The sequence below is a fragment of the Podarcis muralis genome, chromosome 9 (genome assembly GCF_964188315.1).
Source record: "Podarcis muralis chromosome 9, rPodMur119.hap1.1, whole genome shotgun sequence".
Lineage (NCBI taxonomy): Eukaryota > Metazoa > Chordata > Lepidosauria > Squamata > Lacertidae > Podarcis > Podarcis muralis.
In genome coordinates, this window is record NC_135663.1 from 35,487,681 (window position 1) to 35,503,310 (window position 15,630).

The following is a 15,630-nucleotide window of genomic DNA, read 5'->3' on the forward strand; positions in this document are numbered from 1 at the left end:
CCTCACTCCAAAGAGTGATATATTATACAAGTTAATGATGGTTCAAATTTCCTTTGCTACCCTGATTATGAGGCAGCAGTAGTTGAGTATTTGTCATTTTTCCAGTGCCGCTCAGGACCTCAACGTGCTACATTGACAAGTGGGTTTGTTGTGGAAGAGTACCAAATCAACTTTAATTACGTGATCTCAAATTGCCAGTATGCAGTTGAATTCCACCCACAAAATAGTGACAGTCCAGAAGTGCCCAACATCTGTGCTTTTTTCTGATCATCTGGGAAAGAACTTGCAGAAAAGTGATATGTAAAGGCACGGCTGTCTTAAGCATATGTGACGCTGGGGTGCAAAGATCCACCCGGCACCCGCCCCCATGTTGCCCAGTCCCAGGCACGCAGGAGGGTGGAGCTGGCCGCCTACCTCAGCATCTCACTGGCTTGGTCACCCCCGAACTTGGGGCATAGAACCACCCGCAGCAGAAGAGCCCGCCGTAGCACTCCGACCTATGGGTGGGTTCTTCCCCAGACTGAACTCTCAGGCCCCGGACTCTTGGCCTGGCGCCCCTGAGAGCCCGGCGCCTGGGTGCCCCGTGCCCCTAGTGCCTATGCGTAAGATGGCCCTGTGTAAAGGTGGACTTCCCTTTCTGTAGCTTGTGTAGTTATTTTTAAAAAAGAGGAGAAAGCAGGGGAAAGAGTTTGCAAGGGTGGCACTCATTGAAAAACCGACTTCTCCTCCTCCTCCTCCTCCTCCTCCTTCTTCTTCATTCAACTTATACACCGCCCTATACCCGAAGGTCTCAGGGCTGTTCACAACAAGACGACAACATATAAAATCAAACCAAAAGCAGTAACCCAATAACCCCCACCCCCAAAAACCACATTCTAAAAGCAGAATACTTATATCCTTTCTGATTTTTAAAATTATTGTTAGCATGCATATTGCTTTCTCTCAGTTGTGGAGAGGCAGCAGGCTTGTTGGCTGCATCTTTGAAATGAAACAAGTTCAGAACCTTGTTTGTCACCTCAGAAGACAAAGCATCCATTTGCTTTGCTTTGGAGTGTGAAAACACAGGTCAAAATGTCTCATTGCTTAACTGCAAAGTGGTGCACATGTCAATTTTCAGAAGGCAAAAGGCCTAGAAGATCTGCTTATTTGAAACAGGAAAGGTAGCAGCAACGTGGTGGACAAACCTTTTATAGGACTAATAATATGCACACACCAAGAGGAGCAATTGCCATTGCGATATTGTTTTCCTTGCTTGTGCTTACATCAGCAAGGCATTGCAATAGGCAAATGACTCATCAGAGAAGTGAGAAATAGGTTGCTAGGCAACCCAGCAGCCTGGATGGGAGGCCGGCTCCTATGTCATGAAACTGACATGTCATGAAACTGACATGCTTGATGGTTCTCTAGATTTTAAAAATACAATAATTTTATGAGGCAGCAAAGGCTGGAAAGATAAGCATCCCTCACAGAGATGGAAGATGTCTGAGGACAGTGGGAGATACTGTACAAAGGAAGATTTGTGTAGAAGGGATGTATACTGATTAGAGAACAGAGTGGTTAACTAGAGAAGAAATATGACAGGACAGAAAAAGGGAAGCACTGCACACTGGAAAGATGTAAATGAAATTAAAAGATTGGTGAAAATCCTAGGATTAATAGTTTAAAACAGGTAATAAGAAGGCTGTGCATTGTGCTGAGGAACAATCTACTCTGAGTTCACAGGCTGGAAAGAAAATATAAACAGAAAACATTAACAAGTACTATTCAAACTATAGGAAGTTACTCACTCGTTAAGTTTTTAAGTACCTTTGAGTATAGAAGATGTGTTTCTGTGACTTTCCCTCACGATCCCTTCCAACTCTCTTCTTCTTTGGCAATCACTTGTAGCCAAATAAGATTATCTTCTATGAACACGGTCTTAACAGTGAGTCCGTAACTGACTGTGGAGGCCAATTCTGGATCCACACGTCCTTCCACAGTGGGGACATAGGTTTCCGGATGGGAATTGATTACGGTGAGAGTTGCCAAACGTACTTTCCTCTTAGCTTGTTTCTCCCTTTCGTCCTGAGTTCAAGCGTCTTCATAGTCCATGACACCTTTGATAAAGGCTGTTCTCTAATTGGAGCATTCATAGGCCCGTGTTTCTCAGTTGTCGGTGTTTATACTACATTTTTTCCAACTCTATGATTCTATGAACAACACACTTCTATATAATACATATTTACTGGCAATCATTATGAGACCAGAACAATCACCCAAATGTATCATTATATCAGCATGGTTTTCATCATGATTCTATAATGCTGGAGGTCTTGGCAGTGATGTTTGGTCTGCTCTTGTGCCAGTCAGTTGTACTGACCAACAGTCTGATTTTATCAGGCAGCTTCCTATGTTCCTAGTTGTTCACCATGGAAATGCAGAGCCCATTGACTAGTGTATCTTGGCAGAGACAAGCAGGAACCTGAGTGTGTCATAACATCATCCTTAAAATATTTGCATATTTAAATAGTGGCGATAAGTAGACTAGCTGACCCAGAAGTCGATGTTAAGCATCTCCCTCAGCAAAATATTTCTAAAACATGTTAGTACATGGACCATACAATGAGTAACTTTAAAAATGAAGGCACGCCACTCTTTCCTCCATCAGTTTTCTCCTTTCCCTTTGGACGTTTTCTTTATTTGATCCAGCTGCTGCAACAGACTTACACCAGTGTTTCCCAACCTTTTTTGGGCAAAGGCACACTTGTGTCATGAAAAAAATCTCGAGGCACACCACCATGCCAGATGGGGAAAGGTCACTTTTTACTTATGTAAAAAAAAAAAAAAAAAAAATAGTAACAGCATAGAAGGTAATGGTAGATGACTGTTAGGGTCTCCCCCCAAATGCAGAATTCTATTAATATCTTCCTTAGCGAGCCGCGTTAACCCCTGTAATGCTTTCTATAGAGTAAGCATAGGGGACACTGGGGGATGTGGAACCAAGGGGGCAGTGGGCCAAAAGAGTTCGGGATCTACTGCTTTAAACAGAAATAAGAGCCAGTGGGTTCTTCCTTTTTTAAAGTATCGTTTCAGCGGGGACAGCAGTCCGGATTTCCAAAAAGCGGCGCTTTTTTGCGTCTGAGCAAAGAAGAGAGAGAGGGGAAAAAAGAGAGAGAGATTGATTTGTGGCTGCGCAAAGGGGGGAGGAGCCCAGGAGTAAAAGTAGGAAGGACGAAGGGAGGGGAAAGGAAAGTTAATAGAAGGAAAGGCGGGTGGGAGAGAAAGAGAAAGAAAGAGGGAAGGAAGGGGGGAAGAGAAGTGGAAAGGAGGGAGACCGAGGCGGGGGAGAAGCGTCTGGAGAGTTGCTCCGAAGTTTGGGGGGCCGCGGGGGTGGGCGCACGTCCCAGGAGGCGGAGGCCAGCCTGGGCTGGGAGCCGCGGCGCGGCCCGGGGGCAGTAGGCGGACCGCGGCTCCTAGGATGTGGAAAGGGGACGGCGGCGCAGGGGGAGGAGACCCGCACGGCTAGGGCAGCGCGCAGGGGGAGGGGAGCGGGCCGGAGGCGGGCGAGGGGGGCCGCGATCCCGCGCGCCGCGAACATGGCCTCCTTCCCCGCGGGCCCCGCCGAGCCCCCCGGCCGGGGAGGGCGGCGCGCCCCCGCCGCCGAAGGAGAGCAGAGGCAGGAGGAGGAGGACGAAGGCGCTGCCGAGGAGGCGCGCCAACTTCTGCCAACTTCGGCGCCCGCCCCGTCGCCGCAGGCTCCTCCCGGCCGAGAGCCAGAGGACGGAGGCGGAGCAGGAGGAGGAGGATCGGGTTTGGCGACGGCTGCTGCGTCCTCTCCAAGCGCGGGGCTGGCCTCCGCCGCGCCCGATCCTCCGCGCTCGCCCGCTTCTCGGCGGAGCAGGTCTCGTGCGGGTGCGAGGCGCTGCTGCAGGCGGGCGACCCCGGCCGGCTGGGCTGCTTCCTGGGCTCGCTGCCGCCCGACGCCGAGACGCCGTGCGACTCGCCCGCCTCCCTCCCACGGCACACCAGGCAACGTCTCGCGGCACAGTAGTGTGCCGCGGAACACTGGTTGGGAAACACTGACTTACACAGATAACTCTTTCTGGAAGTTGTCCTACATTTGAGGGTCTTTGGAAGTAAGGTTCTTAAGGCAGACTACAGAAATTACCTTATCCAAAGCTCCACACTTCTTTTTTATGTTATGGAGGCAAACCCTTCCAGCTTTGTCAGAATAACACCCTCAAAAGCGATTACTTGATTCAACAGAGTTTATATTTAAATCTCTTTTGGCTGTACTTGCCCAGCCCAGCCATCTGCTCTCTTGTTGCAAGAGTTTAGCACCCTGCTGAGATTTGCCTCCTCAGTGAGGTCAGCAAAGAGTTACTATAGCTTGGCTGGGATGGAGGAGAAAGAAAGCATGCCAGTGGGCAGAGCCAAAAACACAATGAACGGTAGAGTCAGTGAATGCTATGAAATTCCTGATTTTAGTATATCCCTGAGCAAATTGTTGTTGGCACCGAAAGGTGGCATCAGTAATACAGTAGAACCTCTACTTACAACCATAATCTGTTCCGGAGGTCCGGTCATAACTAGAAACGTACACAAGTAGAGGCGCACTTTCCATAGAAAGTAATGGAAAAGTGAATTGATCCGTTCTAGACGATGAAAAAACCCCTCAAAAACAGGAATTTAACATGGATTTTACTGTCTAACGAGACCATAGATCCATAAAATGAAGGCAATAATCAATGTACTGTACTATAAAATAAATAAGACAGTATTGTAGATGAAAAAAATAAGCATTTATTTTTTTCCTTATGTGCACTGAGGGTGGGTGGGCTTACCTGGCTACAAGCTGGGGATGGGGCAAGGGTCCGTAAAGAGCTGATTCACTTCGGCCAGGGTCACTTTTTTTTCTTGCCAGCCAGGTTCTTCTCTGGACTTCATCAGGTTAGTTCCTCGGCAGGGTTTGGGGCTGCAGTGCACCCTGCTGTGACTCTTGCAGGCGGCACCTCTTCTGCAGCTTTGGGGGTGGGATGGGGGTCCTCTCCCTGGCAGCAGAGGCCTCAGTGCTGCTCCACAGCCAGCCGGCTGAGCTCCGGGCTGCTGGCAAGGCCTCTGTTCGTATCTAGAAGAAAGTTCATAAGTCGAAGCACCTACTGAAGGTCATAACTGGAATCGTATGTAAGTAGAGGTTCCACTGTACTCCATTCTTCTGAGAGGTCCAAGCATCTTTCCTTACAGTAGCATGGTTGTTTATTGCGTGGGACACAGGTGGGCAGCTGAGACTCCAGTCCTCCCTCTCTGGCCCTTGGGACTCTTCTCCAGGCTATGCTTCCTCCAGAAGCCATACCTCCTTTCCATAAGCCAAGCCCATCTCTGGCTGTGCTCCACTCCCTCCTCAAACACTTTCAACTGGCTTGAATGTGTCCTTAAATTGTGATAACACCTCTTGCTTGCCTGGATGGGAGACAGCAGGGTGTGTGAGAGTGTAAGTGTGACTGTAGAAACCTCTGATTTTTGCATGGTTTGAGTGCAACCTACTGGGTGAAAGGAAAAAGTCACCTCACCCGCTTTTTGTCTCGGGGCCTGCTCATCTCTTTCATGCGGATCCTGGAAAGCCATCCATGAGGGAATGAGGACCTCAAGCTGAAAAAGGTTCCACAACCCTTGTGCAGGTTCTAGATGTCTTCCATCAAGACAGTGCTTTTGTTTTTGGGATATTGCATGTTCCTGCCACTAACTTCACATTTGTTGCTGGGAAAATGTCGTTCCTATACCCACATGTGTTCTTTGTTATCATGTTTTTGTTTTTATTTTTAAGGAGAACAACCATGCAGTGGGCTTGAGTTGCTGCTGGGGGAAATTCCACAGAACCAGAAACAATCTCTTTCAGTTACAACCATTTTGTAATGTGAAGTTTGCAGTTTTTTTGTTTTTTTTTAAAGTAGCATGATTAGCTTTCTCTTTACTCAAAATGACATCTGTGCAAAGAGGACAGCTTCCCTTTTAGTAGGAGAGCTAATTACTCTAATTATGCACATTTAAAGCACATGACTTCCCCAAAGAATCCTGGGAAGTGTAGCATGTTAACGATGGTGGGAATTGTAGCTCAGTGAGGGGGAAACTACAGTTCCCAGTGTTCTTTGAGGGGGCAGTCATGTGCCTTAACTGTGCATTGAATGTGCTTGAAATGGAGGGCATGGATCTCCCCAGTGTTGCAGAGCCTGGGAGCTGATATATTGTCGCTGAAAGTCTTACCTAGAGACAGCTTTGCCTATTAGGGCTCATATATATTTCATTGCATAGCTCTCATATTAGGTTTTGGGAGCACTTTAAGAATGGCTGATCATTTGTACAACTTTTTCCTTAGCCACATTGTTAGGTTGGGAAGAAAACATTTGTGTACAGATGTAATATTTATTAGTTCAAAAACCAAAAGAGTGCTGGGAGAAAAATCAAAAGGGTGATGGGATAAGAGATAATAACATGAAAATCTGCCTCCTTGGAATGCACTGGCACTATTTAACAAAAGGGAGACTTTCCAAGAGCAGTTATAACTTCTCTCTCTGCTGTGCAAAAAGAATGTGGCTTATACATCTGGATGAGGTGACTTTGTTTTTCAACAGTGGGACACTTTGGTTGTGTTACTGGAAGTAGGCAGGTTGCTTTTATTGCTTAGTTTATGGAGGAGATCACAGCACATTCCCCAAACTGTGTGTTAAGATAGGTCTTATCCCAAGCATGCTTACTAGGGAGTGAACCGGATGGAGGTTTTCTCAGTACAACTGCTTACTTGAATGTCTAACCTGACCAAAGCTCACTAAACAAACAAGAAGAATAGTACCTGCACATTTTGACCCATATTTTGACCCATACAAAGGCTAGAAATGTACATCCAGGATAGCCTGGATGATTTTCATTTATTTTTGCTCTATGCAGAAAAGGTCACAAAAATAAGGTTCAACATCTTTGGGGGGGAGGGGGGAATAACTTGTTACACTTGATGGGTACCTGTGATAACTGTAAGGTTTCCTTGCAACTGCTGTTTAGCAGGTATATTGTAGAAGTTGGTATAACTGAGCTGTGAACTGGGTAGTTCCTATTTTGATTCTTGCCTTACTCCTCAATTCAGTTGGCAAGCCACTTTCTTTTTTTTCTTTTTTATTTTTTAAAAATATTTTATTTAGGATTTTCTTGTTTTACAGAAGTGTAATGCCTCGTATTTTTTTTCTTTCCCATGTAACATTTTTACAAATTTGTTTCATTTGTTGAGGCATTAGGGGGAGAAGAAAGAAAAAAAAAAGGAAAAAAAAGGGAGTGGGGGGTGGAGGGAGGGAAGATGGATGGGGGTGGGGTCAGGTGGGGGTGTTTCTATTATGCTTAATGTATGTAGAGTTTGGTGTCAGCGTTGCTTGTGTTGTTCACTTGTGTTCCTTTGGTGGTGAGAGAGGTTGGGGTTGGCCTAGGGTGTGATTGTTTGTTTGTGATTGGCTGTGGTGATCTTTGTTTTCGTGTGTGAGTGGGGTGGGTGGGTGTTTTGGATCAGGTTAGCCATATTGATTTGTATGCTGTTGGTGGATTATTGTCATTGTCTTGTTGGGCTGTGTATGTGATAAAGGGGAGCCATACCGGGGTGAAGGTGTCCTCTTCTGTTTGTCCCCGTGTCAGTTTCAGTTTATTAGTTAATTTTTCTAGTAGGGCTGTTTCCCATACTATTTGGTACCATTGGTCCATGCTTACTCCTGACAGGTCTCTCCAGTGTCTGGTTATGGTGTTTCTGGCTGCTGAAAGTAGGTGGGTTATGAGTTCTTTGTGGTGTAAATGGGCGTTGTTGTCTTGGAAGATGTTGGCAAGCCACTTTCCAATCCACAATATGATTGTACTGGCCCACCATAAAGGGAGGCTGTTAGCATTACTTGAAGTACGTCAAACACTCTAAAGTGCAGTATAAATGCTAAGCGTCGTCACTATCAGCATCTAGTTACCTTGGGTTAATGGTCTGAGGAGAAATTGAGAAATTGAGAGAACCGAAATTGATAGATCCTTCCATCCTTCTCTTGGGTCTGCTGCTGGCCCTGACCCTGTGCCCCACGCCGGCTGGCTGGGTCTGTGACCCACCTGCCATTTTAATTACCCACAATGCCTGTGGCATGATGTCACTTTGGGACATGTGGAAAATTAAAATCGCAACTCTTACTCCTGGGTCCTAAGGGACCACCTCTCCTTGTATGCCCCGCAGAGGACCTTAAGGTCCATAAATAACAGCACTTTGGAGGTCCCAAGCCTCAAGGAGGTTAGATTGGTTTCAACTAGAACCAGGGCCTTTTCAGCACTGGCCCCGACATGGTGAAACACTCTTGTCACAAGAGACTAGGGCCCTGCGGGATTTCACATCTTTCTGCAGGGCCTGCAAGACAGAACTGTTCCACCTGGCCTTCGGCTTAGACTCATCTGAAGAAGTGTGTATGCACACAAAAGCTCATACCAATAACAAACTTAGTTGGTCTCTAAGGTGCTACTGGAAGAAATTTTTTTTATTTTGTTTCCCTTATATGGTATTTGGTATTTGGACGCGGGTGGCGCTGTGGGTAAAAGCCTCAGCGCCTAGGGCTTGCCGATCAAAAGGTCGGCGGTTCGAATCCCCGCGGCGGGGTGCGCTCCCGTTGTTCGGTCCCAGCGCCTGCCAACCTAGCAGTTCGAAAGCACCCCCGGGTGCAAGTAGATAAATAGGGACCGCTTACTAGCGGGAAGGTAAACGGCGTTTCCGTGTGCGGCTCTGGCTTGCCAGAGCAGCGATGTCACGCTGGCCACGTGACCTGGAAGTGTCTCCGGACAGCGCTGGTCCCCGGCCTCTTGAGTGAGATGGGCGCACAACCCTAGAGTCTGTCAAGACTGGCCCATACGGGCAGGGGTACCTTTACCTTTACCTTTAAATAAATTTTCCCTTGGCTTTTTTGCTGGCCCATGTAGAACCAGCATGGATAGCTGGATCGGGTGAATATCTGATGTTTCCTCCCTTTATGGTCTTGATTTATGGGCTACTACTAAAATGAGGCTGCATTTGAAGCTGTACAGTGGTACCTCAGGTTAAGAACTTAATTCGTTCTGGAGGTCCGTTCTTAACCTGAAACTGTTCTTAACCTGAGGTACCACTTTAGCTAACGGGGCCTCCTGCTGCTGCCGCCGCGCCACCGGAGCACAATTTCTGTCCGCATCCTGAAGCAAAGTTCTTAACCCAAGGAACCATTTCTGGGTTAGCAGAGTCTGTAACCAAAAGCGTCTGTAACCTGAAGTGTCTGTAACCCGAGGTACCACTGTATTTTAAGCTGCATTTTAAGCCATATTTTAATTAACTGTTTGTTGTTGTTGGTTCCCGCCCCCATTACGTTTTATTGAAATACATATTTGGTGTTAGCTGTGCTGAGCCCGGCCCTGGCCGGGGAGGGCGGGGTATAAATTTATTTATTTATTTATTTATTTATTTATTTGCCAACAGTGGCATGAGTGACACTATGTTGGGGGTAATTTAAATGGCAGACTTGCAGCTGCCTATTCCAGACTGGATGTCTGTCACTGCTTGCCGCCACTACTCCTAGCAGGTAATTTGCTAGACAGCCACTTCCAGGGTGCATGGGAGACTCAGAGGTGGTTCTGATTCTAAGTGCTTTTAACATACTACCAGCTGCCTGGAAATGTCCAAAACTTTCCAAGCGCTATCCAGAAAATAGCTCTGTCACTAGAGCATGAGATTCTTGATCTCAGGGTCGTGGGTTTGAGCCCCACCTTGGGCAAAAAGATTCCTGAATTGCAGGACTACATGGCCCTTGGGCTCCCTTCCAACTCTACCATCCTATGATTCCATTTTGTGCTTCATTCTTGAAGGTATCATGCATACTGAAGGGGCTGGCTATCATTTATCTAATAGTAAAGAAAACGCTTCATGTTCAGCTTGATTTCATTAACTTAACTGTTGGTCTGGTCTCTGTCAATTTTAAGCAAACTTTGTTCAAGCAATTTAAATGAAATAATTGGAAATCAATTTCACATAGAGATGTGCCATTGTGTGAATTTGGATTCCTCTGGTTGTTTCGCCATGTTTGTTTTAATAATACAACATCTTTTGGGCAAACATCTTAAATAATTGTGTGGGGGTTTTCTTTAGGCAAATCAGGAAAACCCTGTCTTCCTCAAACTTTCTGTACTATACTAAACTTGTCAGAACAGTATTTGAAGCCTCCATCGCTGGTTCAGCTGGTTCCAATGAGTTGATTGTGGCACATTCAGTTGGAGGATCATAGGCTTTTAAATGTGTTTGAGACTACTCATGGCCCATGATCTGCTTATTCAGCTGCTCCCACAAGACACATAGCTACAAAGCACCTATAATATCCTTCCCCACTCAGCATATGTGCTGGGAATGAGCAGTTGGGCAATGTGACCTCTGGAACACCTAGCAATAGACACTATAGTAGGAAGGTGCAGCGAGACAAGCTGCTAGCCTACCAGAACCATCTGCGTGCATTACAAGAAGGGATTAAACCAAGCAGAAAACGCTGGGAGAAAAAAGAAACGAATCACAGCAGTAGGTGGATTTTCAGCAAGTGAACTCTGCTAAGGAAATGGGCTTTTTAAAATACATTCTGAACAAAAGCCCCAGGGGAGCTGGAAGGGCCAGTGAATGACCATGGAACATCTCTTCCCCACCTCCCAGATGCCATAACCATTGATGGCCGTCATCAGGTGGAAACTGTTGGTTTGCAGCAGTGAGCAGGCATTTAATATGTCACCTGATTTCTGGTGTTTCCCCTCCTAAAATTGTCCATTTACAAGGGTGTAGAGTCATTGCCCCATCTGTTTTCTTCTGTTGCATGTTAACACTTTACCATGTGGCGACAGCTGCCATGTGGAGCAATGAGAAGTGGCATTTGCATCGGAGCTGTAATATTTCCATCAGCCCAAAGAATTATTATTAGCCCATTCATTCAGTTCAGACTTGTCAGGCAGTAAAGGCGGGACTGTACATTTTGGGTTTTGCCGCATGGAACTGAGGAGATGCTGTGATAGCTCAATTGAACAATAGTAGCTTGCCTATAGAAGGCTGCTGGGATCCTAAAGAGCTGCTCTCAGATTAATGGCAGTGGGTAGATGGACCAATGCCTGACTCTATATAAGGCAACTTCCTGCAGCCAGGGGCGAATTCCTTTTGCTTATTGGTTCATAGCTGTCATCAAACTTTTCCTCATGTGAAGGCCTACTGAGGGTGAAAGTCTCCACCTGCTTGTTTGTAACTAAGTTTGTAACTGGAGAGCCAGTGTGGTGTAGTGGTTAAGAGCGGTAGACTCGTAATCTGGGGAACCGGGTTCGCATCTCCACTCTCCACATCCAGCTGCTGGGTGACCTTGGGCTAGTCACACTTCTCTGAAGTCTCTCAGCCCCACTCACCTCACAGAGTGTTTGTTGTGGGGGAGGAAGGGAAAGGAGAATGTTAGCCACTTTGAGACTCCTTTGGGTAGTGATAAAGCGGGATATCAAATCCAAACTCCTCCTTCTCCTCAGTATCCAGAACTGGTACACCAAACTTTGGGACCTTTCAAAGTCCACTGCTTTTCTCAGTGCAGAACTTCTAATTTTCTTTTAGCACAGAGGACATGTGAATCTGGTCATCCCTTGGCCTTCACTTTATTTATAGCTCCCTTTGCCTTACTCACAGGAAGGCTAAGAATGAAGTACATGACCAGGCCACCAACTGTCTGTGGGTCTCCAGAACGTCCACTAAGGTCATTAAAATGCAAAACGTAACTCAGGCTGCTTCTCCTTAACTTCCATGCTTGCAACTAAAGCTATTATTATAGCCAGAAGTCGTTCAGTCACTTTTTACAGGACATCTGCACGATGTCATGAGTAATGCATCTTTACCCATTCTCCCATTTCTGCTTGTTTTTCAGAGCTCAGGTTTTAAAACAAAACACAGTGGAACAATGGCACAATCTTTCCATGTGTGAATGACCCATCACAAAGCTGTGATCCTGACCATAGGCAGAAGCCATCTTCTGGAGGTGCTCTCACTTTCAAAGGTTAGTCAGATGCAAATGGTGAGAGGGCATTTTTGGTTGTGGCCCCCGGTCTATAGAACACCCTCCCCAGAAAAGTTCAGCTGGTGCCCATGGCTGTGTATTTGAAGAGCCAGGCAAAAAGACTTTATTTGCTCAGTCCTAGCTAATATCTCTTGAATTAGTTTGTAATGTTCTGTTTTGTTCTGTTCTGCTGTTTTAATCATATTTACTGAATGGTTGCAGTGGTTTTATTGTTTTCTTTTGGTTGCCTTCATTATTGTGAACAGCCCTGGTAAAAGTGAAGGAAGGGCAGATTATAAATTTCTGAAAGAATAAATATCTGCCCAGCTTGCTTTCCTTAATACTTCTCCTGTAGACAAAACTAATCAGCATTTTACCTTGTCTTCCAAATGGCTTTGTGCATAGCTGGGTTTTTTCAACCAAAGTAGTCATAACAATTTTAAAAAAAATAATCTTTTAAATAGCTGTCCCTGTATTTTTTATTTAAATAGGTCCAAGGAGAACAATTTTAATTCTGTTCCCTATATATTCCCTGGCTACTTTCTGTTATATGTTTTAACCTGAACTGTTTTAAAGATTGTTTTTAGACTGCTGTAAAGATAAGTTCTTATTGTTTGTTGCTTTAAGTTGTCTCCTGGATCTATTGGCAGCAAAAGTGGGTGAAAACAACTGAATGAAAATAATGAATTGATCTGTTTAAGGTAAATTACAAAGAACACACACAACTAAGTTTAAATAAATAGATTGCGGATTACTTCCTTTCCCCCTTTTTCTTTTAATGGCTTTACTTATTCTTTCCCCTCATCTAAACTCTTTTCTCAGAAATAGCTGCAAATCTGGGTCTCCTGTATATGTTTTGATGTCATAAATACCTCTCTGAATAGCCAGAATCCAAGAAGAACACAAGTTCATATTGAAGACTCCAGACTAATGTTTGAAAGATTTGCATTGATCCAGTGTGGTTTTTTTTCTGGGGGAACACAGGGGTATGCATACTCCTAAACATTTTGTGAATCTATGTTTGACTTCATTGAGGGGCAGTATTTCAATATGAGTAGGAAAATGAGGCCTGCCAACCTAGCAGTTCGAAAGCACCTTCGGGTGCAAGTAGATAAATAGGGACCGCTTTCTAGCGGGAAGGTAAACGGTGTTCCGTGTGCTGCCCTGGCTTGCCAGAGCAGCGATGTCACGCTGGCCACGTGACCCGGAAGTGTCTGCGGACAGCACTGGCTCCCGGCCTATAGAGTGAGATGAGCGCACAACCCTAGAGTCTGGCAAGACTGGCCCATACGGGCAGGGGTACCTTTACCTTTACCTAGGAAAATGAGAGTATCCCTAAACATTCTTTTAGAAAAAAAGCACTGGGCTGATCATGAAAAGTGTTGAGATCAAGAGATGTGAAGGGATATTATAATGCCTTTTGGAGACTTTTAACTTTCAATAGAAGCCTAATGAGAGAGAGAGAGATGAACTAAGGTAGGTAGCCGTGTCGGTCTGACTCAGTTGAAATAAATTAAAAATTGTACAGTAGCACCTTAGAGACCAACTAAGTTTGTTCTGGGTATAAGCTTCCGTGTGCATGCACATTTCTTCAGATACACTGAAACAGAAGTCACCAGAGCCTTATATATAGTGGGAGGGTGGGGTGGGGTTTTTCTCAGAAGGGTAGTAGGAGATGGGTGATTGACTCAATGGGTATGGTAAACCTGTTGAAGACTGTTAATGACTGCAATTAGTCCTACAGGAAAAATCAAGGGATAGTATGCAGATGACCAAATGGCAACAGCTGTTCAGCAGTAGAGCAGACTGCCTTGGCAAGTGGGTGGTAGACAGCCATCTACCAGTCAGGGATGATATAGCTGCATTGTGCATTGTACAGGGGGTTGGACTATATACTGGTAAGATCCCTCACAATTCACGGTTTCAGTATTATTGCCACTGAATCTTTCTCTCTAGTGCAGGCATAGGAAAACTTGGCCCTCCAGATGTTTTGGGACTACAACTCCCATCATCCCTAGCTAACAGGACCAGTGGCCAGGGATGATGGTAGCTGTAGTCCCAAAACATCTGTAGCAGTGTTTCTCAACCTGTGGGTCCCCAGATCTTGTTGGACTGCAACTCCCATCATCCCTGAGCTCTGGTCTTGCTAGCTAGGGGTGATGGGAGTTGTAGTTCAACAACATCTGGGGACCCACAGGTTGAGAAAGGCTGATCTGGAGGACTGAGTTTGCCTATGCCTGCTTTAGTGTGTTGTACTCAGTTGGGTGAGGCCTCCTGCTTCTCCTGGTGGTCTCCTAGGCTGAGTGCCAACTATCTGGTTAAAGCTCTAGAACTGGCGTTTGCTGGAAGGCAGAACTGGCAACGTAAGGTTAGACTGGTATTTTGGCGGACTCATTACAAACTAGCTTTTTACATCAGTGGTGTGCAACCTGTACTCCAGAGAACTCTGAAGTTCCTCAGGAGCTGATCAGGAGTCACTCAGCAAGATATTAATTAATGGTAGGCAATCTCTCTCTGAAAGCCAGCTTGCCAACATATGCAAGAAAGGAAATCTAACACTATCAGATGAAAGGAAAACTATTTATGAAACGCAATTCTCAAGTGACTTTTTTCTGTAGCTGCCATATTTATTTTGCCTGCTTGTGGGACATGCATTCCTTTTCTCCCCCTTTCATGACTAACTATTAGGTCAATTGTTTTTTTATTTGAATTGGATCACTTTTATAGTCTTAATAGCTGCTGCTTGGATTGCAGATTGTTGGTTAGTCAAAACAAACTTTGTAAACTGATCTAAAGATTATTCCTATGTGTAAATAAATTATATGCGTCTCTTGGGCATCAGATGAATAAGCTATGTGGATCAAGTTACAAGCAGGCAAATTTCTTCACTAGCTTTCCCTTGCAATGCAAAATGTACAACATTCCTGAGGTTTTTTGTTTAGTTTTTTTTAAAAAAAACTTTCATCTCTGCAGCAAGAGGCTATTTGAAATGCATGTATGTTTTAAGATAGCATAAATACATTTCACTGGCTTCTGAAATGTATATGGTACAGAATAATAATTAAAATCAATCAATCAATCAATCAATCAATCCAGAAACCAAGGAGACAAAATATAGAATATTTTGATTAATTTATGCTACATGTACAAGGCATTTGCTTTGTCTAATATCTTCCAATTTGGCTAATATTTCTGGATTAGTGATCGTTCTTTTGAATGTTCAGTGGCGTTTAAAGCACTGGATCCCTGGGTTATTTGAAATCTCAGGAAGAAAATTTAGGGAGTAAGGCAGTGACCATACTTTTCTTGACAGTGAGTCATAGAATTGTAGTGTTGGAAGGGCCCTCCAAGGGCCATCTAGTCCAACCCCCTGCAATGCAGGAATCACAGATAAAGAATCACACACAGCCAGCCAGGCATATGTCAACTTCTTGGTTATTGTGTGGAAAATTTCATAAATATACCTCTTCAAAAGTTTCTCCAAATGTCAATTAGTTTATAATTAGCTGAAAATGTCAAAATGCTTTATGTAATAATGGGCAATTCTCGTTGCTTTGAACTGAGCAGACACTAG

At 45.0% G+C, this 15,630-nt stretch overlaps 1 long non-coding RNA gene across 1 annotated transcript in view; it reads left to right on the forward strand.

Moving 5' to 3' along the window:
• LOC114604137 (uncharacterized) overlaps window positions 1–12,955 on the forward strand; it is a 31,657-nt gene extending 18,702 nt beyond the window's left edge. Inside the window, exons 2-3 of the long non-coding RNA XR_013394178.1 lie at window positions 11,928–12,056; window positions 12,879–12,955. This is a non-coding gene — a long non-coding RNA (uncharacterized LOC114604137). The remainder of the gene's footprint in view (window positions 1–11,927; window positions 12,057–12,878) is intronic.
• The last annotated feature ends 2,675 nt before the right edge of the window (window positions 12,956–15,630 follow it).